This window comes from Mya arenaria, chromosome 16 (assembly GCF_026914265.1).
Source record: "Mya arenaria isolate MELC-2E11 chromosome 16, ASM2691426v1".
In the NCBI taxonomy this organism is placed as follows: Eukaryota; Metazoa; Mollusca; class Bivalvia; order Myida; family Myidae; genus Mya; species Mya arenaria.
Window position 1 is genome coordinate 22,198,229 of NC_069137.1, and position 12,178 is coordinate 22,210,406.

Below are 12,178 nucleotides of genomic sequence, written 5' to 3' on the forward strand. Positions count from 1 at the left end.
TTGGTCAGCTTATGAAAAGTTCGGATAAATCAACTCGGTTAGTATTATTTTCATTCTACCCATTTTTTGAATATTTTATGCCATTGCTGCTTTGTTTACATTTAACCATTTTCTTATGTCTCATTCTCAATCTTTGATTCTCGGCTTGTACATACCATTCATCTAACCTATTATTTTAATTTTGTTATACATGTTTTAAATGTTCGGTACCTATTAATCCTTGATAACATACATAGTTTTTATATACATAGTTTTTATATTGTAAATATGCACTGTGTTGTTAGTGAAGTTTTGTGCTGTTGTTCCATGTTTCTTGTTTGTGATATTTTTGTGTGTTTGTGTTCTATGTCTTTGGCGTTTACCCTGTGCCATTAAACAGGATTTATGTGTAAACTTTTGTCTACTGAGCTTGTTTCTGTAGTTTTTCACATAAATATTCATACCGTTTTGCATTGTTTTGTTAGCAGATGCTCAACATGAGCCTTGGCTAATAATAATAAATCGTAACAAATCGTTGAACTGTTATTATACGTGTGTTTTCAAGGGAGGATCCAGTATTCGACGTTAAAGGGGACGTAACTTAGGGGCGTAACCTTTTGACATGCGCCCCTCCCTCACAATAATTACTAAACCAAATGGTGCATTATGAGCGTATTTTATTACTTTTTTCTCCTAGCTTGAAATAAAAAGTAAACTCGGATGATTTTAGGTTGGGGGGATCCGCTAGTGGTTTTCTCCCCTACATGAGTTCGTTCACATGGTATCTCAAAAGGGGCACAGTACTGGTTTCCGCGCAGCAGACGGGCCCGAGTGGGATTATTATCACCTTTCATCCATCTTCACGATCGAGTTTAAATACATAAGTATAAATCAACTCCATTTCCAATCCTCTTCCAAGGATCTGCAAGATGTGTTAATATACTATCAGTAGTATAATAATTGGAGTTTCGCGGCCATTTTGTTTGGTGGTTTGGTGGTTTTGTCGGTGGTTTCATTGTTTGCGCATGCGCAAGTTTGAAATTGACTTTCGCGGCCATTTTGTTTGGTGGTGCGGTGGTTCTGTCGGTGGTTCCATTGTTTACGCATGCTCAATTTTCAAAGTTTAACTCAACCAACATTGAGCGGGAAGACAATGGTATCGATTTCGCGCGTTAGCGGTCATATTTGGCGATTTCCCGCTTTTAGCGGTTATGTTTAACCATTGTTTAAAATCCAAGGCAAAGGGTCATTGTTTAACTGGGTCTCCATTGATTATCAGTATTAATCTTTTTGCGATTGAAGTTGGCAGCCATTGTTTTACCGGCTAATATGAGTTATAATTTGACACCATATGACTCAAACAGGAGAATGTTTGATTCCTTTTGGGATGAGAATGGTAATATGTTACCCTGGAACGATAGTGAAGCTCGTTGTATATATTTGTGGGTTAAGGAGAGTCATCAGAAAATGGTAACTCTTTTAAGACAAACTAACAATTTTCAAACCATAGTTGATCAGTACAATAGCCATCAAGAGATTGAAGAATATCCGGATAAATGTAAATTCATTCCCTTTTTAACCGCATATACAGGACTTAAAGATGAGCCCATAGTACGAGAATAATCAACGTCCAAGACATTTTATTTTTATTTTTTATTTTTGGATTGTCAATAGTGGTGTATAACAAACCGAACAAATTGGATATTGTAAGTCTGTGCTTTAACAGTTGTCTAAAGTGTTTAAAAAATACAAAAAATGGCTCAAGCTCAGATACGTTTTTCTAACGAGTTGCAGACATATTTGAGAGGTTTTGGTTTTGAAAATGTCTCTTGGTCACCAATAAGAAGGGAAATTACATGCACACTTGGTGACAAATTTGTCATAGTTGTGAAAGAGAGACAGCGACGCATAAAAATAATATTTAAAAAGGGTCACCAAAGTTTTCAATTACCATTTGATATTTTTGAAACTCTCTGTGATATGAAGGAAAGTGTTCAGTTATTGGCTTCATTCTTACACGGACAGTCGAAATGACAACTTCAAAACTATTAGAGTTTGAATATAGTTCTCCAAGCATGCTATTCTTTCAAGACAGACTTAAAACGTTCGACATGTGGCCACCTCAAATAGAACCAAACAAGTTCCAATTATCTTCAGCAGGATTTTATTATACTGGCAGAAATGACACAGTAGAGTGTTTTTCTTGCGGTTTGCGATTACATCAGTGGCAGAAAGGAGACGAGTCGTTGTTAGAACATAAAACACATTCTCCAAGTTGTTTATTTTTGAACATAATTGGACATCATGAAAACGACATTTCATGGCAGCATAAGGACACCCGATCTTCGTCCTCCAATGACTCATCCCGAGCACCATGGACGTGGACCGAACCTCTGGCGGGTTTTCAATATGGCGATATCCCCGGATGATCTGAAAATTCAAATTTGAATTTTTCCGTTACCATATGTAACTATAAAAGACATACAACACAGCACAAACATTCAGTGTTTCATCGACATTTGGTGTGATCATATCGCAGCAGAAAAACTTAACATGGATTGCAGTGAACTATCTCAAGATATTTATGAAAATGAACATTGTGACTCCAAAACGAATGTTATGGACACTACAGAGATTTATACTCCAGTTTCTACAAGTGTCGCGCTAATGAATTCATACTTTGACTTTGTATATGCGAAGGCACTGTGTGAGGTTATGGGTATGGTGACTAGACAACTTTGCTATGGTTGCCAGATGGATCTCCCATCTCAAAAAGATCACGATTGTATCATGGATACAGACCCTGATGATGATGAGTATAAAATAGAACGTTACTTTAGTGACATGCTAAACGCAGTTAATGAAAAAAATATACTACAAAGTTGGGAAGAAATTGTGCGCATTTCAAACATTTCCTCTGAAATGATTGATTTACACAAACATTTGCTAGAGAGCAATGACTATCTGCAGATAATGAAAACCGAGCGGTGGTGTGAAAAAATGAAAAGAATGGTGTTGACAATCAATCGCATTGAAGATCGACTGTTTCGTCCATCACGTTGAGCAAAAGAATATTTACAACACAACAAAATGGACATATTATGCAATGTTGTATGTGTTTTACTGCATTTTTCTTCAAAAAAAGAATTCATGAGAAATTAAGAACTCTGGCATTGTGTGGCGTAAAATGATTTGTTATATTTATTACTTCACGAATTTCCTTTTTGCATGTTTCAAATAAATATTTAATTCACTTTATGTACATGTATGTCATTGTATGTATATGCTTGTATGATCATATGCTGACTTATTTTATACATGTTTAGTTTCAAATAAATGTATTTATATCTATACATGTTTTCATTTCCTTGCTTTAGTTTAATTAACAACCCATGTGTCCCATAATATAAACTACTAACAACGATGATCATGTTTAATCATGGAAAAAACGCAGAAGGAACATATCCTATCACAATATTATTTCGATTCTAAAAACGCAGGCAGCTTTTTGGGTGCAAAAAAGTTACACAGGATATTAAACAAAAACTATCCAAGAGTATTTACTACTTATTTCATACAGAAATGGCTCAACAATCAAGATTCGTATGCCATTCAACGTCAGGCGAGACATACATATAAAAGACCACGTGTTGAAGTGGCGGGTATGAACGATCAGGGTGATATGGATTTAATGGCAGTTGATAACATTGCTAAATACAATGATGGAGTTAAATACCTACTCATTGTTATAGATATATTTTCACGTTTTCTATCCGTTCGACCCTTAGTTAATAAAAAATCTAACACGGTATTGTTAGCAATCAAGGATATTCTTAGTGTTCATAAGTTTAAAAAGTTAAGAACGGACCGAGGTTCTGAATTTATCAATCGTGAATTAAAAGCGTTTATGCAAAAGAAGAGAGTTTACTTGTTTAATACACAAAGCACCGCTAAAGCAAACTATGCAGAGCGAGTCATTCGTACCCTTCGTGGTATGATATTTAGAATGTTAAGATATCAGCGAAATTATAGATATATAGATCACCTTCAAGATATTGTAAATAGTTACAATAATTCCCCTCATCGGAGTTTGGATGGATTAGCACCAAGTGATGTTACAAAGAAAAACGAGACACAACTTTGGAGTAAAATGTATCTAAAACCTAAAAAATTCCCCAAAACGCCTCCTCGCTTTAAATATAAAATTGGTGATTTGGTTAGATTAAGTTACACGAAACATCCCTTTAGAAGAGCTTATCAACAACAATATACTACAGAAGTTTTTAAAATAAAGAGCAAGATTTTCAAACAAGGTTTTCCATTGTATAAGATCATAGACTTGAATAAAGAACCAATATCAGGTTATGTGAATCAAAATGAAATAATTCCTGTTGATAAAGATGCAGACAGTCTTTGGTATGTTGATAAAGTTTTAAAAAAGAGAAAAGTCAAAGGGAAATTAGAGTATTTTGTTCGATGGGAAGGATTTCCAAAATCATTTGATCGCTGGATTGATGCAGATCAAGTTCAAGAACAATAATAATGGAACGATATGTGTTTGTGAGAGACAGTGAAAGTAATCACATCTTCACCGAGAACAAACCCTATAACTTCAAAGTGCAGTTAAAATTACCTCTATCTTTTAATGGTTACTGGAAGGTTGCTTTGTGTGAAATAAGTATAAAAACTGATCCTAAAGCAAGAAGAAAAACTGTAGATAATACCTTATTTATTTATTCAAGCGTTTGCAAAGAAAGCGTTGTTGACGGAGGTGAACGTCCCTTATTGAGAAGAATAGAGAAAAACGAAGAAAATGGTTGGAATTATGTGTTAGAATCTCCTTTTTATTTACCCTTAAACCGATCAGAATTCCAAGAGATTGATTTCAGTATAAAAACTGTGGAAAACGAGTATGCTTCATTCGTAAGTTCACCAGTGCATCTCACACTTCATTTTAAGCGATATCCATTTTACCCCAAATATGAATCAATCTAAGTTGTATGTACCGAACCCACAAATGTGGATAGACTATTTCAAAAATAACAAACCTCAAGTTGGGAGGGGATTTGCCATTCCACACAAGTCGAAGATGGGAAGTAATGGTATGACAATCAGCACAGTTTCCCCATCGGAACAGACAGTAAACCAGGCGAAAAGTGAGCTGAAACGAGATGGTTTAAATACTTCAGAAATGTCAACCCTTGTTCATAAATTATCCAAACCTTTAGAAGTAACACATCGTGTAAACAGCGCGAGAAAAAAACAGTTCAGAAACAGAAGTAAACAAACTAAACCGAAAAAAGGACAGAAGTCTACAAGAAAAAATAAACAAACTGAAAATAAACCTGTAAAAAACAATCAAAAATCAAGAAAAGGTGTAAAAGCAAGCAAAAAAGTGGACAATAAATGGAAAATTGATAAGAAAGCGAGAAATAATTCGAAGAAATCTACGTGGGATATATTTGGTTCATAAAATGTCTTATTTCACAAAAGATGGATTTTCTGAAGGTGTTCCGAATGAATTACTACTATTTGACTTACCTCCTACACAAGTTGCGGTGAATGATGTCCATTATCAAGAGATTCGTCCAATATCCCAAGTGTCGGATGATACTCCCATTGAGTTTCAAATCAGTGGTCAGAATTCGATGGACTATCTCGATCTGAAAGATACACAGTTATGTGTGAAACTAAAAGTAACTAATCCAGATGGATCTAACTTAAAATCGGGTGAGAAGGTGGGACCTGTGAATTTGTTCTTGCAGGCATTATTTTCAATTATAGAAGTGACTCTACAAAACAAGGCGGTTATATCATCTAATTACAATCCATATATAGCCATGTTTAATACTTTACTATGTAATGGAAAAGATGCTTCATTTTCTCAATTGTCTTCTCAACTATTCATAAAAGATGACAATGATCACCCAGAAGACTGTGATCCTAGTGGAGCAAACAATGGATTGTTTTTACGGGCAAAATATATAACAAAATCAAAAACTTTAGAGTTGCAAGGGCCTATATATCACAGTTTATTTACTATTAAACGGTACCTGTTAAACCAAGTGGATGTTAATGTGAAGTTGTATCGTAGTTCTCCAGCATTCTGTCTAAGTTCTGGCGAGACATCCCCAAGCTATAAAGTAAACATTACAGATAGTTATCTTTTAGTAAAAAAAGTTAGCGTCAATCCAGCTCTCATTGTTGCTCACTCTGAGATGTTAAAGATCAACACAGCAAAGTATCCATTTGATAGACTTGAATGTCGGTTACAAACCATTGCTGCAGGAAGTACGGTGTTTACGTGGGATAACTTATTTCAAGGACAAAAACCAAATACAATTGTCGTAGCCTTTGTTAGATCAGCAGCAATTTCGGGAGATTATAAATCAAATCCATTTCATTTCCTAAACTGTGACATTAGGAGTATTTGCCTTTATGCTGATGGGGTTCCAGTGTGGGGTAATCCACTAAAAACAAATTTTAATAATTTAAATGGAGAAAGTTTTATGAGAGTATACGCAAATATGTTTCTAACAAATGGAATGTGGAATAAAGATGCTGGACTTGATATAAACAGAGAAGACTTTGCACATCCTGTATTTTTACATTTCAATTGGAGCCAAAGTTTTCTGATGAAGTATTTCTATCTCTAATAAAAACAGGAAATGTGCGATTAGAGGTTCAATTTGGAACGGCTTTATCTACCGCAACAAGCATTGTGTATAATAGTTCTCCTGGATTTTTTCAAATTAACGCTCAGAGAGACATAATAACAGAATGAATACATCACAGCTTCAGTGTTGTATAGACTGTGATCCAATGTTACAAAAAACAATTTTGGGGGTGTTTGCGGCTGATCAACTACCAAACGACTTGGTATTTCCATGTGGTTTTATTGCCAATACAGACAATCATTTCATGGAAGGAAGACATTGGTGTACATTTTACTTCCCAAATTCAACCACTATCGAATATTTTGACAGTTATGGGAAACCAATTGACTATTTTAACACTTATTTTCTGAAATATGCTTCTTATTTTTCAACTGTTATCACAAATTCGAGACAGCTACAAAGTAATTACAGCGATGTTTGTGGGATGTATTGTTTGTTTTTCTTACTACAACGAACAAATGGTGTATCTTTCTATGACATTGTACATAGTTATTTCAATGATTATAACTGTAATGATTTACTTGTATATAACTTCGTTAGAAATATGTTTCCATATTGTTCGCAAAATGGTTGTTTCAAAAACCAAACATGTAGATCACTAATAAAGTAGTGTATTTAAATGGTTTTTGTTTGTATTCTATTTATTGTGTTCTCTGTTATCAACAAGTGTAGATCATGTTGGATGCATTAATTAAAATTGAATGCCCTGCCACTTGTATTGTGGCAGGAACAAGTGGAAGTGGAAAGTCAACCTTTCTATTTGAGTTGTTTAAAAATGCAAACTCTATGTTTACCATGATTCCGAAAAAGATTATATATTGTTATTCTACCTATCAATCCTTATTTGATGATATGAAAGAACATGTGGAAAATATTGAATTTTTTGAAGGTTTACCAACTAAAGACGATATGGACATGTGGACTATGGAAACTGACTTCAAAATATTAGTGATTGATGATTTAGCACAAAAAGCTTCACAAAGTGTAGATATTGTCAACTTATTCACCATTTATAGTCATCACCATAATTTTTCAGTCTTTTTCGTAGTGCAAAATTTATTTACAGGAGGAAAATATTTTCGAACTATTAGTCTAAACAGTCATTATTTTGTGTTGTTTAACAATCAGAGAGATAAATTACAAATTCAAGCATTAGCCAAACAAATGTTTCCCGGTGAAACGCATTATTTTATGGATGCCTATAGAAAAGCCACAAACAAGAAATATAGTTACCTTCTGGTGGATGTAAGTCCACATTCTAACCCGTTATATAAACTTCGTACAGACATCTTTCCACATCAAACCCCCATTGTATTTCTACCTGAAAAGGAGAAAAATGGAAGATAAACTACAGAAAGAGAGACATTTTTTAAAATTTATGATCAACACCAATGAAAAACAACAAAAAATGTTGATAAAAAACTTAACAAAATCTCAATTGGCTGCACTTATAGAGGTGATTTACAATGCTATCAGGGGAAATCTTGTCATTCCAGAAAAGGATAAAAAGAACTTGAAACGATATAGACATGTCATACGTAAAGTAATATCCAAAAGACTCTCTCAAAAAAGGAGGAAAGCCATTCTGTTAAAATATTTCAAACAGTTTTTAGCGTTAATTAAACCCAGTGAATCATGGCTCAAGAATTAGTGTTAATTCCTAAATCAAAGTATGAATACTTACTCTCTAAATGTGATGGAAGTTTACAAAACAGTCAACCTTCTAAAAACAATAACATGGTATTACAACAAAATGGTAAGAATTCACAGAAAAGGTTGACTCAAAATGGCGGGAAGTTACAGAAAAAATCAATTCAAGATGACGGAAATTTACAGAAAAGACTAGTCGTGAAACGTTTAAACAAGTTTTTTGAAAAACCTAAAAAAAATAAGAAAAAAATGAGAATCTCAAAGAAATAAAGTCAAAACAAAACAAAAGGGGAAAAACAAAGATAATTAACAAATTGAAATGGATTCCCTATAGTATTTGAAATTCAAATGTTTAAAATTCAAATGTTTGGCGAACTTTTTTCCCGCCAAATTCACATTTTGGTGGAATATTTTCCCACTAAAACATTTGACAAACTAGTTCATTTACTATTGAGTTTCCGAGTTAGTAACATTCTTTAAGTTTTTACAGAAGGAAGAAATTGATACTTTTGAACCTGAAAAAATACCAGAGGATGGATCTAAGGGATATATTCTAGAAGTAGATCTAGAATAACCAAAACATTTACATGACAGTCATAACGACTACCCATTAGCTCCGGAACGTAAATTCACACCCAATGAAAAATTATCTCCTTATGCTCAACATATGTTGAAACATTTACACAACAGTGAGGAACTTCCACCCAGAGCAAAGGTGGAAAAATTACTCACCACTTTAGAAAACAAACAGAATTATGTACTTCACTATCGCAACCTGCAACTGTATCTCCAACTCGGTCTAAAATTGAAAAAAATACATAAAGTATTAGAGTTCCAACAAGAGGCTTTCATGAAACCCTACGTTGAGTTCAACACCAAAATGCGACAACAAGCCAAGACTGCTTTCGAGAAGAACTTCTTCAAACTCATGAACAACTCGGTCTTCGGTAAGGTTGTTGTTTTTTTTTTTTTTTTTTTTTTTTTGGGGGGGGGGGGGGTTCGTGTTAATTATTACATTGTTATCATTTTGTATGATCTGCCCGTATGTAATTTATACAATTTATTTATTGTCACTTCCATACCACTAATACTTATCTACAAAAACAACTGTTCAATAATTGTCAGGCGTAGTTTCACTTTTTGGTATTTCATTCATCTTCAATCAGACGCTTACAAGTGCTCATGTACAATTAGGAACCTAAAGTAAAACTGACCAAAACTAACTACCGGCAAGTAAAAAGTGTATTTTTCGGTCCCATTTTCATATCCCTCATCCAAAACACAGGTATCTAAGATAACGACGGATACCATCATAAAAACATATATTGAGCAGTTCAGAGTAAAGATTAACATGATGAAAAGTTACTTACCAAAAATTTTGTTTACTTTCAGGAAAAACCATGGAAAATCTTCGGAAGCATCGGTCCGTAGAACTTGTTCATACAGAAAAACGACTACAGAAGGTGTCATCCACACCCACTTATAAGATGCACCGGATTTTTTCTGAAGACCTTGTTGGTGTTGAATTAAGTCGCAAAAAAAATTAAATTAAATAAACCAATTTTTGTTGGAATGAGTATCCTTGATTTGTCAAAATATACCATGTACGATTTTTATTATAATCATTTGAAAAATGTGTATGGTAGCAACGTTGAGCTAGAATTAACGGACACAGATTCATTTTTAGTATCATGTACAACACCGGACATTTTCCAAGATATGTTGGCCTATTCACATTTGTTTGACACTTCAGATTTCCCTAAAGATCATTTTTTATATAGTGACTTCAACAAAAAAGTAATGGGAAAAATGAAAAGTGAAACAAATGAGAAATGTATTAGTGAATATTGCGGTTTGCGATCGAAAATGTATGCATTTAAGTGTGATGATATAGACGAGAAAAGAGCAAAAGGGATATCAAAAGCGGTTGTTAAAAAATCATTGACTTTTAATGATTATAAACATGTATTATTTAATAATTCTCAAATGCACTCAACAATGCATTCATTAAGAAGTCATAACCATAAAATTTATCTGGAAACAATCAGCAAAGTAGGATTATCTAGTTTTGATGACAAAAGATTTTTATTAGAAGATGGAATTAAATCATATGCTTATGGACATTATAAGATACAAGAGATATAATTTCTATGTTTTATACCAAATTACATCTAATTTCATGTAATTTCATGTGATGTTATCTACTGCTCTACTGTTGAAATGTAACCTAAAATAAATAAAAAAAAATAAAAAAAATGTATGATCTTTGTTAAACAAATTGTTTGAATTCAATTATAATCAACTTTATTTGTATTTGCATTGTATTGTATTTATAAGAAAATAAATATTAAAATCTTGTCTGATATTTTATTTATTGATACAACATACCGGAATGGTATAAAATAGCTCGTCAGACATGTCCTCAACTTATAAATCTCAATTTGGTCTTGTTAAATTTTAAAATATTGTATTAATGGAATGAAATAGTTATACACAAAAATAAATAATAAAAAACATTCACGTTTTCATTACAATAAGATCGAACACATCTTAACATTTCTGTAGGGTTGATTTAATGAAATGTAAACGATACATCATACCTTTAAGGTATGAGGTTATTTGATAAAGAAATTGTGTGAATCCTTTACCGATTTAATAAAAATAGTGAAACTCAAAAGAAGCTAAGAGAGGACAAAACTGTTATATCTTCAAAACCTACTTTTGGTGGTCAAAATAAAAGATTATTTAGTAAGTTGTTTGAAAAACTTTCATGTCATTGTAAGGTTCAACGGAGGTGTTCATAATGATAAACAGAGTCCATTGAATCGAGCGCTGGCATTTGACAATGGTTTAATAAGTGATTTATTGTGATAGCTCACCACAGTGGAAGAGCTTTAGTCACCCTGAATGATAAACTAGATATATGATAACGACAATCTCGTCTTTTGAGCCATCAGCAGCTCATTTAACTGTCTTCACTTTTAAGTTATTACAATGGGTACGTCGGAGAGTAATTGAGTGGCTATTAGATATGGTGTTGTTGTACGAATTGACACTAAACGGTCAGTTTTTAGTCATTCAATTTCTTGAAATCACTTTCGATCACGCGATGGCTGGGTTCTGATGAACTTTTGTTTGTCAATGACCTGTGATCTTACATATAAAAGAATCCGTTTGATCACATATAAAGATGGTGGAGGTTATGATAAGTCCATCGTCTGATGAGGGAAAACAATACCATTAAATAGATCCTAGGTCGATGACCCTATGTTAGAAACGTTGGATGAGTTGTCCTTTGACATACAATACACTGATGTGGTTAGTGTGACAATGCTATTGTTTATATCCCTTCTATTGAAATGAATACTGTTAATCAATGGAGACCCAGTTAAACAAACATGTTTAAAGGAAATTCCCATTATGATATGCACAGCAATTTAAATATTAACTTAATGTGTTTTAAGTAGATCCTATTTTCAGTTTTATTTTGTTCAATTTTAGTAATTAAATAATATAATTGTTTATATAATTGTTCGATGAATTCAGAGGATATCAAATAAAGTGTGTTTATCGTCTGATTGTTTTCGAAGAGAAATAAGACTTAAGTTTTTTTGGCCCTGCAGACTAAAAGCCATTCCTCTCTGTGTATGTGCTAATTAGCGGGTCTAAAGATAACCACATAACCATTTGCGAATAAATCAAATGTTTGAAATTAAAATTCAAACAGTTTCTGAATAGCAATTTTATTTCGATTTTGACCATAAACGATATGAATACTTTCAAGATATCATATAACACCCAGCACCAAGGTAGGCATACCAAACTTTATATACATGTCCTGGGTCAATATTTAACTTGCCCTATTTGTTTTC

At 33.2% G+C, this 12,178-nt stretch overlaps 1 long non-coding RNA gene across 4 annotated transcripts; it reads right to left on the reverse strand.

Annotated features, from left to right (window-relative positions):
• Positions 1-2,241: 2,241 nt before the first annotated feature.
• Positions 2,242-9,472, reverse strand: LOC128222431 (uncharacterized). Of its 4 annotated transcripts, XR_008259137.1 has the most exons (8): positions 9,389-9,403; positions 9,039-9,105; positions 8,341-8,379; positions 7,890-7,977; positions 6,033-6,115; positions 5,521-5,642; positions 5,028-5,140; positions 2,242-2,409 (listed from the first exon to the last, which is right to left on the reverse strand). It is a non-coding gene; the product is annotated as an uncharacterized LOC128222431 (long non-coding RNA). The 4 variants fall into 4 exon arrangements; XR_008259135.1 differs by lacking the exon at positions 8,341-8,379 and having other exon boundaries at positions 9,389-9,472; XR_008259136.1 differs by lacking the exon at positions 9,389-9,403 and having other exon boundaries at positions 9,039-9,267.
• Between the last annotated feature and the right edge of the window lie 2,706 nt (positions 9,473-12,178).